Here is a 19744-nt window from a genome sequence, read left to right as displayed (position 1 = left end):
TCTCTTCGCGGAGCCTTCCAGACCACCTGTCTCCTGCCTCGCCCCGCCCCCTAGGGGAGGGGCGGGAGCAAAGGGGGCGGGGAAGGAAGACGGTTTACCTTGCGGGGCGGGCGCGCGGCGCAGGCGAACGGCCGGAGAGGTCCGCGGCGCTCACTTCCTGGCGTTGCCCCTTCCCCCTCCTCGCCGTTACCCTGTACATCCGGGTCATTTGCCCTCCCCGCTCACGGGAGCCGTTGCCGCCCGTTGCCGCCGTTGCCGCCGCCCCCGCCTGGCTCGTCGCGGCTCGCCACAGGGGCAGGTGCGGAGGGGTTCCCGGTCCGGCCGCCGCCGCCGCCGCTGCCCCGCTCCGGGCCCGGGGCTCCCTCTAGCGCTGCTGAGGAGCTGCCGCCGCGGCTCGAGGAGGGCGGAGGAACGGGGCTGAGAGAGAGCGCCTGGAGGCTCGCGGGGAGGGTGAGTGGTTTATTTTTTTCCCGTTTTCCTCGCTTCTCTCACACCCCTGGCTCGTCTGCTCCGCGACCCCATTTTGGCGGAGAGGCGGGCGCGGTGGGGCCGGCGCCCATCCCGGCGCCCACCCCTGGCGTGCGGCGGCATCTCCGCGGGCGCCCCGGGCCCGTCCTCCGCGCCCCGGGCCGCTCTGGCGCTCATTCATTCGGCTGTGCCTTTCTCCGCCCCTGCCTCCTTCCCTTCGCGTCTCCCCGCGCGTGCTCGCCGCCCTTTCCCGTGCCCAGTCTTGCCTCCGCCCGTGGCCTTTGGCTCCGGGCGCTTTCCCCTCCCGCGTCTTTGGTCGTCCCCCGACCCGGAGCTCCCACGTTCCTCCCAGCGGCCGCCTTCCCTCTCGGTGCTGGTCCCCGGATCCACACCCCCTTCTCCCTCGGACTCCACCAGGCCTCGCCCGGACACGCGGCCCTCCTGATCACCTGCCTTGAACTTGGTGCCCCGACCCCTTCCACCTGTGCCACGATACCGCCCGATTCAGGTGTTGCGTGGACCGCAGATCCTTAGCATTTAAAGTCCCGGTTCTCGGTCCTAGGGTGTGGTCTTAGCTGTGTTTCCAAAACACACGTTTCTACTATAATTATCCAAATGCATGACTGTCAAACTGTAGTGGAAGTGGCACTTGCTCTGTGTGTGTGTGTGTGTGGTCCTCATGGTTATTCTGGGTCACACCAAATCTCTCTCTCTTTTTTTTCCCTGGAGGAGTGTGTGATTGATTTGCTCTGAATGTAAAATTTGGCCGAAGATTGTTACTCTTTGAACTCCTCCACATTCCTTCTCCCGCTGTTCCATGACTGATTTGCAACATTACCTTTTAATACTGTTTGTTGGTGAAGCTTCTTGTCGGCTCATCTGTCACCAGCAGTTCCTGAATGTCCCCCAGTGTGCAGAATACTGATGAAATGCCTGAATTCTTGCAGTGCTACAAAATGCCATTCTGGAGAAGACAAAGACTTGGGGCATTTGTTTTCACTTTTTCTCCCCTCCCTCCTGTAAATTTACTGAGTTTGAAATCTTTTTACTCCTTCATGTGTAATGTGGAGAATGTGTATCAGTTGTGTGTTCTTAGAGTCTTGCCATTTGGAAGACTGGCATTCCAGAGGAGTGTTTTGTATAGCTCAAGGAATTTCAGTCACTTGGGTGTTCAGAGACTTATTGCAGATCGTTTTAGACTAATGTATCAATAAAAATAAACTGATCCTTTTAATTCTTTAATTACACTTAATAATAGAAACAGAAGCTCTGTGTCTGGAACAACTTGGTAATTGGGGCTTACTTGATAGCCTGTTTGTAAAGTGTTGCAGTTAACTAAAGCTACCTGATTCAGCATTCATAAAATGAAATGACAGCAGTTTTTCTAATGTGACATTCATAGTTCATAATAATGAACTCCAAGGGAGGTACTTAATCCTGAAGTGCACCTTCCTGCATGTCAGTTTGATACAATTGCTGTCAATATTAATAGCATTTGTCTAACAGCCCTTTCTTCTGGAGAGGTAGGTACTAAAAAGGTGGTTGGCTGTTTGTCCACTTTCAGGTTTTGGATGACCACTTGAAGCACTAAGATTACTTAACTTGGAGTCAAGATTGCATTTTTTTTTTTTTTTTTTTGGGCAGAGCAATTTTGCTGGGTAATATATATGTTAAATTCTTTAAAACTTTAACAGGTAGCTACTTGAGAAAAATCTTATTTTGTAAAATGTAGGATAAAAAGTATGAATTCTAGATTGTTTGATGATTGCATTAAGGCTAGATTTTTCTCTCCTAAGAAAAAATGGTTGATCAAAGGAAGGCATGATTAGTAAATTGACCCTAGTCGCCCCAGCAAAAATTCAGTTTCAGATGCTGAGTGAAACTGAGTGAATGTACTTTATTTCTGATAGATTACAAGTGACATGTAACAGCTAACTTAAGATTTTCTCAAAACTTTCTCCTTCAGATGGGTGAAAAATAGTGTCATTTTTGAGGTTATTTGACTCATTTAAAGTGGTCATTTACCTTTACTTAGTAATTGAGCAGTAGAGATGGATGCTTATTTCATTTAATCCTAGTCTCCTTGGGGAAAATATTGTACTGTCACTTTTATGAAGTTACTTAACTCTTAACTATTAATGCACTCCAGTGTTGGAACATACAATTTACTCTTTTCACTGTTTAAGGAAAACAGCATTTCAGGAACATTTAATCACAGTGTTGGCGGCGCCCACTGTCGCTGTGGTCTCAGGGTTTGGCCCAGTGCCTGCCTGTGCAGTGGACATGCAGTCAGTGTTCCGACTGATTGGATGAGTGGCAGGTTTGCAACAGTTAGACTGTAGCACTTTGTAATTATGTAGCAAAAGTTTTAGAGAAAGATGTTGATTGCTCTTAGATGCAATTTTCTCTGGTAACTTGTAAGTTTTGTTTTTCAGGGGAAAGCCGCGCCCGCAGTCCCCCACTACCATAAATTACACAGTCGAGTTTCCCCTATTTGAGGAAATTGCAGAGGTCAACACGGAGTGCAATGGGTGAGCCTCGCCCTGGGAGAACCACCTTCTTGATAATGGTATCTCCTCTGCCAGGTAAGTATACTTGTAAGTTTTGAGAATTGCTATATATAATTATTTTAAACTGCTTTGAAATCTTTGGGGAGAAACTACAATAGACATATCAGTTTGTGATATGCTTTAGTTCCGTGAAGGGATATGTTCACTGAAAATGGATATTTGTTGTATATATCTTGTCAACATTCATGACCAATGGTAATTCAGATAATTTCTTGTATATTTAAAGTTTCTAAAAATCAGCATAAAAACTCTTTTGAGTGTGTGAGTTCATCCTATATTATAATCAGTTCACTAAATAAGGTTAATTTTCAAGGAGCATTTTTTCATATAGTAGAAAAGTAATGAATCTGATAATGTGGCAATGTTTACTTAACATTTCAGTGGTGGTGATGATAATGATGTTAATAGTAACTAACACGTAGCTAGTGTGTGCTACTTGCCGGGCAGTGTTGTAAGACATTTAATCTTTACAACACCCTAATTCTAAAAGGTGATCGTATTATAGACTAGGAAACTAGTAAGGTTAGGTAACTGAAGGGACACAGAGATGGAGGACTGGGTCTCTGCTCCTAATTGTTACTCTGTAATAGTGAACACCTCTGTGCCACGTTCTCTATACGACCGTGCAAGGTGTAGGTTAATTCCTAGTTAATTCTTAAGTAGCATTAGCAAAGTAAGGCTCAAGCCGCTTAGGTAACTTGTCCAAGTACTTGCCCAAGTAGGATCAAGAAGGCTGGCATTTCAACGCAGGCCTCTGTGACTTGTAGTCTTCACTAAAATTATTTCAAAGTACTAATTTGAGGTCCTGTATTTTATGTTATACATTTAGAAGGCATACTTAAAACAGCGAGTCTCCAAACGTTTTCACCTGCCACACAGGATGGATAGTGTTCACTCTTCTCTACTGTCTGTGAGCATATACGTTACATGTCAGTTGCTCAGTCGTGTCTGACTCTTTTCAACCCTATGGACTATAGCCCACCAGGCTCCTCTGTCCATGGGATTCTCCAGCTCACCAGGCTCCTCTGTCCATGGGATTCTCCAGCCCACCAGGCTCCTCTTGTCCATGGGATTCTCCAGGCAAGAACACTGGTGTGGGTCGCCATTCCCTTCTCCAGGGGCTCTTCCCGACTCAGGGATCCAACCCAGGTCCCTGCAGTGCAGGCAGATTGTTTATGGTCTGAGTTACTGTGAGCAAATACAGGATTATAATTTCCTGTCCACTGGCTGTAGCTTCACCCCTTTCCCACTCACACAGGTATACTGGAATGCAAATGAGTGACATTTGTAAAGTTTTTTAAACAAGGAAATCATTCTTAGAATTTTGATCCTTTAACTATAAGCCATTTCTTGTGACATGCCCCACATCCTGATTGTGGTACATCCCATGGGTGAGAATGGCTCTTTTCCAAGACACTGGGTGATTTTATTTCAGCAGAAGACCTGATGCAGAGATGTATTTTAGTCGCTGTTGGTTTATTTTGGAAAGGTGATGCTCCGGTGCTGTTGTGCACAGCATTCTGAAGCGCTCAGTCCTGCACAGTCACTCTCTGCCTGTGAGTGATCTCTGCTGGGTGTGTCCTAGTTGGTGCATCATGTCAGCTCTGTGCTAAATCTAAACTGATAGACACCTTTCACTGTGCCTGTCTGCACTGTGCCCCCAAATCCTTCTCTTAGTCATAAATCGGCATGTTCTCAGATAATCCAAATTGCACTGAATACTGAGGTCAGTTTCAGAAAACACCAGAAAAAGATACATCATATTCCCAGATGTTATTACTTGGGATTGTTGTTGTTCAGTTGCTGAGTTGTGTCTGACTCTGTGGCCGCTTGGACTGCAGCTCGCCAGGCTTCCCTGCCCTTCCGTCTCTCCTGGAGCTCGTGTAGGCTCCTGTCCACTGGGTCGGCGATGCCACCCAGCCGCCTCACCCTCTGTTGCCCCCTCCTGCCCCTGGACTCCATCTTCCCCAGCATCGGCGTCTTTTTCAGTGAGGCAGCTCTTCGCATCAGGTGGCCAACGCGTTGCAGCTTCCAATAGGTTAACCCTAACCCTATTAAGCTTCAGTCATTCCAGTGAATATTCATGGTTGATTTCCTTTAAGATGGACTGATTTGATCTCCTTGCTTTCCAAGGGACTCTCAAGAGTCTTCTCCAGCACCACAATTCCAAAGCATCCATTCTCCAGCACTCAGCTTTCTTTATGGTCCATCTCTCACATCTGTGCAGTGGCTGTTGGAAAAACCATAACTTTGACTGTATGGACCTTTGCTGGCAAAGTGACATCTCTGCTTTTTAATATGCTGTCTAGGTTTGTCATAGTTTTCCTTCCAAAGAACAAGTGTCTTTAATTTCATGCCTGCAGTTACCATCTGCAGTGATTTTGGAGCCCAGAAAAATAAAATATCTGTCACTGTTTGCACTTTTCCCCCTATTTGCCATAAAGTGATGGGACTGGATGCTGTGATCTTAGTTTTTTGAATGTTGAGTTTTAAGCCAGCTTTTTCACTCTTCTCTTTCACCATTATCAAGACGTTCTTTAGTTCCTCTTTGCTTTTTATCATTAGAATGGTATCATCTGCGTATCTGAGATTGTTGATATATCTCTCTGCAGTCTGGACTCCAGCTTGTGATTCATCCAGCCCAGCATGTCATGTGATGTACTCTGCATATAAGTTAAATAAGCAGGGTGACAATATACAGCCTTGACATACTCCTTTCCCAATTTGGAACCAGTCCGTTGTTCCATGTCTGGTTCTGTTACTACTTGGCCTGCATACACATTTCTCAGGAGACAGGTAAGGTGGTCTAGTATTCCCGTCTCTGAGAATTTCCACAGTTTGTTGTGATTCACACAGTCAAAGGCTTTAGTACAGTTAGTGAAGCAGAAGTAGATGTTTTTCTGGAACGCTCTTGCATTTTCTGTGATCCAGTAAATGGTGGCAATTTGATCTCTGGTTTCTTAGCCTTCTCTAAATCCACCTTGAACATTTGGAAGTTCTTGGTTCACGTACTGCTAAAGCCTGACTTGAAGGATTTTGAGCATTGCCTTGCTAGCAGTGTGAAATGAGCACAATTGTACGTTAGTCTGAACATTCTTTGGCATTGTCCTTCTTTGGGATTGGAATGTTAACTGACCTTTTTCAGTCCTGTGGCCACTGCTGAGTTTTCCAAATTTGCTGGCATATTGAGTGCAGCACTTTAATAGCATATCTTCTAGGATTTGAAAGAGCTCAGCTGGAATTCCATCACCTCCACTAGTTTTGTTTATAGTAATGCTTCCTGTATTTCTATATTTGGGATTGTTTATGCCATTTTTCTGTTCTTAATGTGGGCAATGGAGAATTAAGGGCACTAATTTAAATGAAACGGAGATCTTGAAGTGGACTTTTGTAGTTTGTTGACTTGTGCTGTTTTTTTTGGCTACGCCACAGGGCTCGTGGGATCTGAGTTCCCCAACTGGGGATCAAACCCAGGCCATCAGCAGTGAAAGCCTGGAGTTCTAACCACTGGACGCCAGGGAGTTCTTGACTTGTTCTCTTATTGGTAGAGTCTCCATGTAAAATTTTAGTATGTATGGACAAAAACATTTCATTTAAGTCCTGATTTGCTTTTTCCTGATAGTGTTAATATTTTCGGATCATCTATAAGATATGAATAATACTATGTTTGCTACTTGCCTCCCAACACTGTTGTGAGATTTTTGTATTTATTTCAGTGCAGCATAGTAGGGGAGGAAGAATGTAATTTTATTGAAGTGATGCATTTTTAAGTTGAATGATCATTAAATTTTTTTTGTTTGTTTTGATGTAATTCTTTGACACCTGGGACAGTACATGGAATATGATTGCTATTGATTACTCAAATAGTTATTGAGCACATAAGCAGGGTTATACTACAGTGAATAAAACGTTAGTGGTCCCTTTTTAAGAGTAGAAGCAAAGACGGAGGAGAATAGACAGTATGAATTTAGCAGGTACCTAATCTTATGAGCTAGGATAAACACCCATCTTGTAATGCCATCTAAACTGAGATCTGAAGAGTGGACCATTAGTCAGTCTGGCAAAAGGAGAAATGCATGGACATAGGAAGGAGGAGAGGCCAAAGCCTGGAGGTGAGATCAATCGTGTGCATCTTAGAAACAGTCACTGGTTCCGTGTGGCGGTACTGCCGGGTATGAAGGAGACATGGGAAAGAGGTGGACAGGAAGTGTGCTGTGAGGCTGGCTGGCTGGGTCATGTTAACAGGTTCAGGGCAGTTTGGACCAAAGGCCACAGTAAGCCATTATAGGACTTTAAAGGGGGTGAGAAATATTCATTTATCTTTTCAAAAGATTGTTCTCAAAACTTTTGGAGAATGGCCTGAAGGTAAAGTAAGACTGAATATAGTTGAGCAAGTTCAGAGGCTTTTGCTAAAGTCCATGAAAGAACTGATAGTGATCAGTGCTCAAGTACTGACAGGGGATGGTCTGGCAATACAGGGTTTACGGATGTGGGCTCCCTTGGGCCCATAACTTTGTGTCCAGTGGTAAAGTAGAGGATGAGTTTCCCCAGAGGGCTGTCCACCTCTTTTTCAGGTAAAGTTGAGATGTTGTGAAGCTAAGGCAATCCAGATACATTCTCAAATACACATTTTCAGTTGACTCTGCATATTCTTAGTCGTTGAGTACGAGCTGACCCACCCCAGAGTAGAAGCATCAGACTGGGACTTACGAGGCCTCCCTGAGTCAGGCTCTCAGTTTCCACCGGAGCCGAGTAGCCAGCTGCTCAACAAAAGCAGTGGGCCTGATAGCTGTTCAGGGAGGCAGAAGAGTCCTTCCGCCCAGGGGCACTCCAGGTGGCACCTTTATCAGAGGCTCCAGTCAGTAAAATCATGAGTCACAGAGACTTGTCACCAGAAATGGTTCTTAGGGCTGTGGAGCCCCAAAGGTGCTAGCACTTTCCTGCATGCAACCCTTCCTGATTGGGAGAGTCCTCTCTGGGACTTAACAGGATGGGGAAGTTCATCTGTACTGTAGGATGGATGTAGAGATTTACTCCTCTGTTTTCTTCTAAAAGTTTTTTTTTTTTTTTTTTTTTTTTATAGTTTTAGCTCTTAGATTTAGGTCTTTGATCCATTTTAAATTAATTTTTGTGTATAGTGTGAGGAAGATGTCTGAATTCATCTTTTTGTATATCACTATCCAGTTGTCTCAGCACTATTTGTTGATGAGACTATCCTTTCCCCCTGTTGAATTGCCTTGGCGTTTCTGTTGGTAATTAGTTGGCCATAGATATATGGCTTTATTTCTGGACTCTCATTTCTGTTTCATTGGTCTGCATGTCTGTCCTTCTGCCAGTACCACATATTTTGATTACTGTAGCTTTTCATGCCATAATAATATAGCATTCTTCTTGTAAAAAAATAAACACTGTTAAATATTGAAACTATATAGAAAAGTAAAAGAAGAATGTAGAAATCATCATCTGAGTGGTCACTGTTTTGGTGAACGTGTCTCCAGACACCTCTGCATGTACATGCATGTTGTATGAGTGCACACACACCCTCTGCAATTATACATAGAGACGTGTCAGTATTTGCCCACACTCCTTATTCTTGTGTACTTCTTGAGTGAATACCTCTATCGTCAACTTCAGGAGAGAAATGATTATTTTTCTTCCTTCAGGCACTTTTTAAATTCTGTGAGTTTTTACTGACATAAACTTCTGAGAAGAGTGAAGATGCTTTGGGCTGAGAACTATGAGTGTTGTTTTCTTGGTCTCATGTTAAATGGAATGTATTTCTCACTCATCTGCCTAAAGATGGCCTTCAAACAAAATTTTAAATGTGTGCTCTGTGAATGGATGGCAAATTATGTGTGAAACTTTGAGAAATTAATCCCCAGATCCAGCTTTAAATAAATTTAGTTTGCAGCAATCTCCTGTTAAGTATTAGGTAAACTTTTTGGCAGTTGTGACAGTGAGTGTGGAACCAATAAATTATATGTGTCTGTGCAGTGATAGTTGTATTTACAGTCATGTGGGGGCTGATCCCTGTTGCAAGCTTGGTTTTTACTGAGTTATAGAGGAGTAGCATATTTGCGCTTTTGTCCTTGGTGATTTCAGCCTCGTAGACTTGATGAAGCTGGGTCCTTCGCTACTTTCAGTAGCCAAATTTGAGCTGACCAAATTCGTCTGAGTGTAGGTCCACTTCCATGATCAGAAACTCCTCTGACATTCACATTTTTCTTGCAGTATGATTTTTCTATGATGAATACATGTTTTAAACCATACAGATTATGCTTCATTTAAAAAGATTGAAGTTTAATTTTGGAAATAGGGAGCCATTAAAGAGGTTTTGACTTTGGAGAGTGACATAGACAGACAAGTTTCAAGAAGCCACCGCGCACATTGGTTGGTTCAGTGTAAATTTGGTGTTTGAAAATGTCATGCTTAGTCCATGGCCATATCACCCTGAATGTGCCCAATCTCGTCTGAGAATGTCATGCTTAGGTTATGTGGGAAACTGGATCGCTCAATGAAATTATATAAATGAGTGCTTTTTCCATGGTTTTTAAAAGTTAAAACTTGAAATAAGAAACTTTCAGATGACAACTAGACTCTACAGAATGAAAACCAGTTAGCAGTGACTAACTGGTGGGCTTACAGATTTTTCCTCCTGCTTTTGGTGGAAATTTTAGAAAAAAATATTAACTATATTATGTAATAAGATGTTACAATGAAGCTCTTTTGTTCTGAGTTGAGCTCTAAGTCAGTAGATGCACATTTCTGAAATGCGGTGTAAGAACAACACAATGCAGGTCCTGCAAGAGAAAGAGCCAGAAAACGGATCTTGTGACTTCTAACACCTATCCCATCTGTCGGTATATAAAGATTCAGGAAGTTGGAAATTGGAAGCGTTTTTGAACCAAGTGGTTGATGTGAGTTTCTTCTGACTCCCGCTCCCATCTCAGCGTTCCCCCCACCCCAAGTATGGGGTGACTTGGAGAGCTTACTCAGCGATTGATTCGGTTCGTGGACACAGCGGGTTGATGAATGTCTCTCTCATGCCTGGGTGAAGGAGAGGCTGTTTGCTCTGGCAGCACACGAAAAGGACCTGTGTGGGTCCTTGTTCTCTGGGGCGAGGGTTGCGTGGTTCCTGCGGATCCTGTGAGGGCCACCAGTGAGAGAAAGCCTGCTGGAACAAAGTGGTGTGGAGTGGAGCAGGGACTAGACGACTGGATGCCCATAGCACCTGCATGTTCTCCATCAAGGAAATGCAGTGAGAGATCTCAAAGGGCTGGAGTGGCTGAGAGCGTCCCAGGATCCTGGAAGCAGTTCCTCACAGGTTGGCTTTATGCCCTTGTGAGCTAAGAGAGTGCCCATGTCCTACAGGGACCCTTAATTGCCTCATCCAGGGTTACTAAGGTGGAAGGAAGAGGGGTAAAGTGCAGTCCTCTTAATAATGCCTGCTAGCCTGCTTTTGGAGAAGGAAATGGCAGCCCACTGCAGTATTCTTGCCTGGGAAATCCTTGGACAGAGGAGCCTGGCAGGGTATATAATCCATTGGGTCTCAGAGAGTAAGACACGACTTAGCGACTAAACAGCAGCCTGCCTTAGGCAGAGCCGGGCATAGGGGAGAAGCTGTAACCTTGAATGACAATTTTGACGATTATATGGTACTAAACAGGGTCTATCAGTTTCTAAGCTCAGTTTTTATAACTTGAAAAAATGACTAAAATCATAATAAAGGTTCGGGGCACTATCACCAAAGAATAACTTTAAAGAGCAGCAGTGAACAGAAATTTGCTTTATGGTTACATCCCACAGGTTCTGCTTGTCCGGGGTAATGGTTACTGTTGTTTTTCTAATAAGAAAAATATCAGTGAAAACAAATTTTTATAAGAAGAATGTGCCCATTGAGACATTTGTTGGGGGTAAAACACTGCCTTTAGGGCCAGGCAGATCTGTGCTTGAGTCAAACCAAAACCTTGTTAGCACTGACATGAGGTGAGTAAACCAGTTTTTTAGGTTAATTTCTGTCATTTACTTCTCATAAAAGGGGTAGCATCATCTGCTTTCTAGTGTTTTCCAAAGAGATTTTGGTCTATAGCAAAATTCATGGTACACATAGGTGCTCACAAATATTACTAGTGCTCTTTCCTCTCCGAAGCAGATGTTTCCTATAACTTTAAATGTTCTTACTCCCCTTCACATATGTTTTACTTCCTCTAAATGTACTTCTTTAGCATACCAAATAGATTAGAGGATTTAAATGACAACTGGATACTACTATCAAGAATGTAAGAAGTGTGAGCTTTTAATATAGCTAAAAATTCAGTTTTGAATTGTGAAAACTTTTCAGAAACAGTGAAATGTAGTTTTACTTACGTGTTAATTTTTAGTGAGGAAGCATGAAGTAGGGATCTAGAGAAAAGGTAGACGCAGGTGGAGAATTGTTTTCATTACTGTTCTTGGAGCTTTCTTTCGGGGGGGGTGGCGGGCAGGCAGTGCACTGACTTAGTTGCTCCTTGGCATGTGGGATCTTCCCAGGTCAGGTGTTGAACCCATGTCTCCTGTATTGGCAGGCGGATTCTTTACCACTGAACCACCAGGGAAGCCCACGGTTTGGTTTTCATAAAGGAGAAAGAAGCCTTCTTACCCCAGGGAAAACACTTTGTAAAAACCAGTACCATTCTAGTGTTCCTATTTTCTCAAAACATGCATCAGTGTTTTCTTTTTCTGGAAAGCTAGTTTAGTTTTTTATTTGATTGATACTGTTTAAAATGTTCTTGGTGTTTTGTCATTTCTTCTTTCTGGATGTTCTTATACTCTAGCATTCAAATTTTGTACTTTGAAACTTAAAGTTTTTTTAGTTATTTTTAGGAATACAGGCACCTCTTAAATGTCTCAAAAAGCTGATTTATATCACTTTTAATTTCATAAGATCTTTACAGTCTGCATCTCAGAGTTACATTTGTAACATAGTTAAGATGTGTTTATAGGAATGGCTTTAAATTAGGAAGGAAGTTATAGTTAGCATTGTATTTGAGTTCAGAATATTCTTTATAATTCATTCAAGCATCTTAGGTTGCAGCCTGCAGAAATTGACAGGGTAATTTGGATGGAAAAGGAACGTATTGGGAGGCTGGCAAGTAACTCACAAAACTGGCAGAGAGACTAGGAATGCAGCCTCAAAAAACCTGAGCAGTCTTGAAAGGAGGGCGAGCCCCAGGAAAGCCCAGCCCAGCCCAGGTGATCGTCTGGTTGGGACGCTGGGTCTGGGCTCTTGCTGCTGCCAGTGATTCCTCAGGTGCCCCTCTCTGGATCGATCAGTCAGAAGCCATGGGGGTGGAGGTGCAGTGTTTGTGGGCTGGCCTTCCATGACCTACCTACACACTTGTGCTCCTGTGACTCTCCGAGGTCCTTGACCTGGCACATTTAACATGAATGGAACTCTTGCTTTTTTTTGTTGACCTCAGTGGTAAAGAATCCGCCTGCCAATGCAGGAGACACAGGTTTGATCCCTGATTTGGGAAGATCCCCTGGAGGTGGAAATGGCAACCCATTCCAGTATTCTTGCTTGGGAAATCCCGTGGATAGAGGAGCCTGGTGGGCTATAGTGCGTGGGGTCCCAAAGAGTCGGACACGACTGGGCAGCTGGGCATGCACGCACCTGCTCCTTCCCACCCAGGCAGGTGGTCTGAGAAGTTGTTCTGTAGTTTGAATTTTTCTGTGTTATGTCTCCTTATACATAGATTGAGGTACAGCATATTTGCCAAGTATTTTACAGAGGATAGTATTGAGAATGTCCCCATGTGTCACATCAGAAGGCATACCAATGATTGTCACATTTCTTGGTGATACTGAGTTTGATCCCTCATTTGAAGTGATGCTTACCAGCCTTTTCTGTTTGTTTTTTCAGTCTAAAATACGTACATAAAAATTATTGATGATATGAAAGTATTAATTATGGCAAATAATTATTGTGTTGCAATGATGCATTCATTTGGTTTGTGGATATTAACCTGTTAAATCATTTAAGGAGTTTAAGTCTAGACAATAAAGATAGCACAGTACTAGCTGTTTTTTTCTCTGCATAGGTTGGAGAAGTTTTATTTTATTGATTTGTCTTCTTGTGTTTATACTAATGTTTGAGAGTAACACTCAGATACAGTGCTGTGAGCACTCTGAGCATGTACCACAAAATGGTATGTGTATATGTTTAGATGTATAGACTCATTTCAGGCCTTGACTCATAGATGTATAGACTCATTTCAGGCTATGGCAGTTCCTCTTTACTGCATAATAGGCAACACGAGGTAATATACTATGTATGCCAAAATGTGGAAATACTGATTATTTTCCACTTGTATATCTCTGCAAAGCCTCTTGAAATTAGGAAAAGCAGAATTCCATTAAGAACGTACCAGCTGTTTTGAGAAATTAAGCTGTATGATGTGATGCTTTTGTATTTGTGTGTATTGATGTTTTGTATCTGTTAAATCCGTTAGATATCATATGGCTACTTTCATTCCTAAGAGAAAAACTGTAAGATATGTAAGGGTTTGTTTTTTTTTTCTTGAAAGAGAAGATACAGAAAAAAAAAAATCAATTTTATCTTAGGATGTGTAGCATGTTTGGACAGTGTTTTAAACATAAAGCTTGAAGACACACACACACACACACACTCTTTGGTCATTAAAGACTAATTTTTAGAGTAGTGCATTTTTTCCCATTATTCTTTGTTTATTCCAGTTTTATTGAGAAATAGTTGTCATACATCACTGCATAAGTTTAAAGCATACTCCATGATGATTTGACTTCCATATATTGTGAAATAATGCCAATAAAAGGTATGTGTCCTTTTTTGATATGTTTCCCCCTTGTAAGTTCAGACTTAAATAGTCAATATCTGAAATTAACTAGACTCTGCAATAAGTGGAAATAAAAGACAATTAAAGTTTAAACATGCATAGCAAATAGGATAAGAATTGTTGAAAAAATTGGCGTAGTGTTTGTTATTTAGTGTGACTGAAAAATCTTACCTATTCTGTTCCCACAGATAGATGTGCCTCGATGTTGCCTCAGTCTCAGTTTAACAAAGCTCTTTCTTAAGGACTTTTACATTAATCTATTCTGTGCCCCTTGTTAGGAATCAGGTGGATAGTGTTTAAAATGCTTCTTTTAGACACAGATGTATAGAACAGTCTTTTGGACTCTGTGGGAGAAGGTGAGGGTGGGATGATCTGAGAGAATAGCACTGAAACATGTATATTATCGTATGTGCAATAGATCGCCAGTCCAGGTTCGATGCATGAGACAGGGCGCTCAGGGCATCTAAAAAATATCTTCGAAAGTTGTTAGTGGTGGTCGTGTTTTTAAACATAAAAGGCAAAATCAAAGGTCAGCACCTCTCTAGCTTTCTCTAACACTGTCCTCTAGGCATAATTCAATTACTTCTTCATCTGTTTTCCTAAAGTATTTTATCCACAGAACTGTAGCGTAGCATTGTACTTAATTACACTGTATGGTCGCAATTTATTTACCTGCCTTCACAGACTGTGAGCTTCTTGAGGACAGGTCTTATATTACTCAGTATATACTCTGCCTTGCATGTGACAATCTGGCTTTTCTAATCTTTGTCAAATTGCCATTGCTGAACAGGTTAGCATTATTTTTTAAAGAAGATTGTGTGACAAGGCATTTTTTAATGATTTTGAAGAAATCTACGGTTTGATGGCTTCTTAGACAGTTGTGAAGTAATATTACATGTCAGGCATACAGTATCTCTTCTGAGTGGCTATCTGCTTGCTGCAATTGAATTATTCTGTTAGCTTGGAAGAACCAATATCTATAAAACCACGGTGCCCACTTGAGAGTGTTCTATTTAACATCTTTTTTATTAATTTAAATAGGGGAAATAACAGATTTTTCTAAATGTTACTAGTTAGCCCATTACTTTTTTTTTTTTTTTTAATGGCCTCTCCTTATCTCTCATTTTCCTAAAGAAATCTTTTTGGCAGAACAGCCAATCTTATGAGGCCATAACTCTAAGTAAGTCACATTTACTCAGGTCCCCTTAAATCATGTATCATGTTTGCTTAATTCACTCACTCGGCCAGCATTTACGCGTTGGAGGCTGCAGTGTGCCAGGCATCGTGCTTAGTGCAGGAGATACAATAACAGTGAACAGGGGTTCAGTCCTGGAAAAGAGCCAGACATTACCACTAGTGATGTGACGTGTCATGGGGCCCATGAAAAAGGATTCTTGTGGAATTGTCTCTAAATTTCTATTGCAATTGTGATCTGTAACAGTGATGTAGTATGGGCAGAATTGTTAAGGACTTGTTAGTTTGTACATATGCAAGTATCATTTCCACAGGAAGTCATTAGCCTCTTTCAGGATAAAGACTGGCTTATTTCTTCATATCTCAAGCACCGCTGGGGACAGAATAAAGATTGAATCGACAAACAAAAACTCTCTAACCTCTGTTGCTGCTTAAAATCTTTGGGCCTTGAAAACTGCAAGAACGGCAGTGACCACATCTCTGCAGAGGGAGTGCTCTTGGCCTAATGTTGACAGGTTAAGATTGGGGAAAAGAGCCAGACCGTAGAATAAGTGCCCCTCGAACTTTATTTCTGGGTCACTCAATTTCATGAATACATATTATAGTCCTTTCTATAGATGAAGAAATTGAAACTTTGGGAGATTTAAGATTCTTGCTTCAAGTTTAAAAGCTGAGATTTTCTTTCTGTCAAATTACCTTACGTGTGGATGTTTATTTTTGTCGGGAAGATGATTAAATGTTTGGTTTGGTCATAGAACTCTCTGGAATTAGCAGAGCACGGTGTGACGTCCCAGGCACAGACCTTCTCTCTGAAGCTCACAGGCCCAGCATGATCAGGTCTTTAGTCCTGGCTTGGTTCACGGCATGCTGCAGCAGTCCACGGTGAATGGCACACTGGCTTATGTTGTTTGTAAGCAACACAAATTACCTTTTACAACAGCCAGAATTTGTCAGTTACTTCATTTAATCTTTAATGTTATGTAAGGATTAAGCAATTTTAAGAGTGAGTTGTGTACATTTGATTTTATTAGTGGTTCCTAGTTTTATTTTGCATAGATTGTTTTTTTTTTTTTCATTCTATGGAATAAAGCTTTTTAAAAAAATTGCATAGATGACTCAGTATAACTCTGTATTTTGAAATTTGTGGTATTGCAGTTCAGACCCAGAAGTTTGAGAACACGCTGTACTTAAATACATAATTTTGTAGAGCATTATCTCAATGTTTAGCACTCTGGGAATATTGCTGCTAAACAGTTGATTATGTTGTATATTTCCAACAGTAGGAAAAATGGCTAGAGAAAATTAAGAAGTGGACTTAGCTTTGGGACTTTGGATTTTCCAATGGTGGACTTGTCTCTGATTCTGTTACTGTGAAGTGTGGTTTTCAGAGGTACTCAGTGAACAGCCAGCTGTAGAAAGGGACATGAGTGGATGGACGTTGTGTTCTTTGCTTCTGAAAGGCTATTTTCTTTTGTTAGTGTAGGTCAGCCCTTTTGATGTTTATGTGTTTTTACATGGGTTAGATCTATAATGTTTGCTGTAGTTGAAAGTGTGAAATCCCAGGCCTTCCCTCCCCCTTGTGGTATAGCTTGCAATATGGAGTATCATTTTTATGCCTTGGCCAAATTGTCACACTTGTAGGTCTGGGTCAGCTTCCAGCATTTCACCCATTGCCTTCTCAGTGTCATAAGACACACCCGTGAGTTCTTTCAATGAGAATTTTTTTTTGCTGGCATCACTTCCTGTGGGACATCTTTGTCCTTTTCTTCACGACCACTTTCCTCACTCACGTTGATAGGTTTGTCTCCACAGAGTTCCTCTGACTACATATTTAGTCTCCTTCATGGCGACAAGTGTCAGCATTCTTGGAGTCAGCTATTTTTTTCTATAACCCCACTTATGTTCTATTACAGTTTGACTTCCGACATTACCACTTCTGTTTCTTTACTGTAATTTTATCTTTGTTGGCAAGTCCTCTTGTTTGGCTGTCCGTTTTTGTAAAATGTCCCACGGGTTTGTCGCTGGGGGACAAGGAGGAAACACACCTCTGTGCTTTACGGTCTGTGTGTGACCTGGACAGCAGACGTTCACAGTGACTGATCACTGATGGGCTGTGAGAGGGGTTGTCATCGGGCACTAATGATGTAAAAATGGGTACAAAGTTATGAAACTAGACATATAAAACATTCTGTTTTCACTGTCTTCATTTCTCATTACGTTTTAAAGAGGCAGCCAGATGTTTTAGAAAACGTGTATTTGTGGGTGTGGTTTATACAGTAATAACAGCAGCATCAGCTTACCCTTACATGCTACTTGTATGTCAGGGGCTGTTCTCAGTGCTAAGCACGTATTCATATACTCCTCACAGTAACCCATTGAAGTAGGTATTACTGTTTGTTATCCCCTCTCGAGGTAAACAGACAGTCAGAGAGAGATTAACTTGTCTGGAGCTAAGCCTGACAGTCTGGCTCCAGAGTTCCTGCTTTATATGTTATGCTTTGTAAACCAACTCTAGTTCATAAACTGTTGGCAGTCTGCAGAGAATTGGGATTTGTATTTTGTAAGTCTTTTTAAAACTTTTTTTTTTCTTTTTTTTAGCCGTCTTCATCTTCTTCTTCTTTTTTTTTTTTTAACTCTAGCATGTTAGTATTCTGGATTTTTTCCCTTTCCACCATGATGGGTGGAAAATTTAAAAATGAAACAGCCGTCCTTCACCACAGAGAGCTTGAAAAATCTCAGTAGGCTATGCAGGAAATCATGTTCAGTACTCTAGAAATGACCTGTATTCAAAGAATGTGTCTTGGTCTTCATAACAGGATTAGCTGATGAATGTGCATGTATATTATATCTATCTGAAGAATTTTTCTGAATTGAGTAACTTCTGACTCTGATTATTCTAATGGAGAAAAGAGGGGTTTTTACTGTAAACACCTTAGAAGGAGGCAAGGCTTATCTCAAAAACTTCTGCTATTTTCAAAGTGGAGCAGGTTCCTGAAAGAGTAGTAAATTGTACCATTCACCTTTGTGCTCTGCGTGTAGATTTGTTGTTTTAACACTGATAGGAGAAAATATGCTTGTTTCCTATCAGCATAAGCGCGACATGCAGACATGCAGTCCACTGCAGCTGGGGCATTCCGGTCGTTTATGGATGAGGCTCAGGACGGAGGCTGCGTGGCCTGCCCGTGGAGAGTGGAGGAAGGAGTCACGCCTTTATTTACCACGGAAAGTGGACTTTTTTCCCCGCCACCTTCTGGCCTCACTGGCCTTCCTCGAGGTAGGTTCGGGCTCTCCCGGAGGCGGCTTCATCTTGGTCGCTGTCCACTGGGGCCGGTGGTGATGGGCTATAAGACCTGCGGACGAGCTTCCCAGGGAGGGTGGGGATCGTGTAAGCAACTTTAGAAGTGTAACCCTCAGAGTCCGGTCGGGACGGTGTAAAGGACGCGACCCCGGACCCCGGGCCGGATACGCTTACGCTGCCCACCCTGGCAGGTCGGTGGGCCACCCGCAAGGGCGGGAGCTTGGAGCCCGCGTCTGATCTGTCACTTTGGCCCAAAGGGGCCGAGGACGCGCCTCCGCGCACGCACGCCAGGCCCCACGTGTCCTCCGCTCGCCGTGGTCCGGCAGCTGGCGCGGCTGGTTCCGCAGCGCCTGGGCCCGGTGGGACGGCGGCAACTCCGGCCGCAGGGGCCCGCGGTCCGCTCGGATGGATGTGGCTTTTGGATGCGCGCCAAGAGCGCGCCCGCCGCCTCCCGCTGGCGCGCCTCGCGCTCCAGCGCTGCCTTGCCCTCCAAAAACTGCGGCCTCACGCGGTGGAGTAGCTGCATGTCCTCCACACGCATTTGCAGTAGATCCCGCTCCAGAGCCCGGATCCGGGCCAGCTGCTGCAGCTGCAGCTCCTGCGGGCGGGGCACGGGTCAGCACCGGTCCGCGGCGCGCACCCACCTCCCCGGCCCCAGCCCGGCCCGCCTGCGGGCGCGCGCGCACTGACCTTGCCGAGCTGCAGGTTCCGCGCCTGCTGCGCCATCTGCGCCTCGCGCGCCTCCGTGTCCAGCAGCTGCGCGCGCAGCCCGTCCTCACGCGCGCGGTAGATTGAAGTCAGCTCTGCACGCTGCCTGTAGATCTGCGACAGGTCCACGCCGCTCTCCTGTTCACGACGATGCGCGGAGTTGGCGCAGCGCTGCGCGCGCGTGCTCATGTACCTCTCCGGAAACGGGTTCTCTTCGCGCAGGCGCGCCGCCTCGCTGTCAACCAAACGGTTGTCAGCCGTCAGTTGTTCCACTCGCTGCTTGCAGGCCTGCAGTTCCTCAGAGCGCCCCTTGTGCTGCCGATGCAGGTACTGACGGCGCTCCGACAGCGGCGGCTCGGCGCCCTCTCCCGCCGCGGCCCCCTGGCGCCCGGAGCGCGGCCCCTTCTTCTTAGGCGCCATGGGTCTCGGGGCCCGTAGCCCCGACCCCCCCGAAGCCCGAAACTTCCGGCTTCGACTGACTCTAGGAGTCACGAACCTGTGGGAGGCAGAATCAGGAGTTTGGGGGTCAATCAGGGGTCAGCGTATTGTCCCCAACCTTTACCAGTGGGGTCTTACCGGACCCTGGCCGCGTCCTTCTGAAAGTTCAGGGCTGGAAGGCCCCAGACCTTACCTTGAAGTCTTGTCATTGTGAG

General features: G+C 43.9%; 1 long non-coding RNA gene and 1 other non-coding gene across 2 annotated transcripts; one reads left to right on the top strand and one right to left on the bottom strand.

Annotated features, from left to right (window-relative positions):
• Positions 1-361: 361 nt before the first annotated feature.
• On the top strand, positions 362-18671 carry LOC122696218. Its single transcript, XR_006341714.1, has 3 exons — positions 362-450; positions 2904-3053; positions 18174-18671. It is a non-coding gene; the product is annotated as an uncharacterized LOC122696218 (long non-coding RNA).
• On the bottom strand, positions 2901-3061 carry LOC122696683. The gene has a single exon (XR_006341817.1). It is a non-coding gene; the product is annotated as a U1 spliceosomal RNA (small nuclear RNA).
• Positions 18672-19744: the final 1073 nt, after the last annotated feature.

The sequence above is a fragment of the Cervus elaphus genome, chromosome 6, assembly GCF_910594005.1.
Source record: "Cervus elaphus chromosome 6, mCerEla1.1, whole genome shotgun sequence".
In the NCBI taxonomy this organism is placed as follows: domain Eukaryota; kingdom Metazoa; phylum Chordata; class Mammalia; order Artiodactyla; family Cervidae; genus Cervus; species Cervus elaphus.
This window is presented reverse-complemented; position numbering and strand designations above follow the sequence as displayed.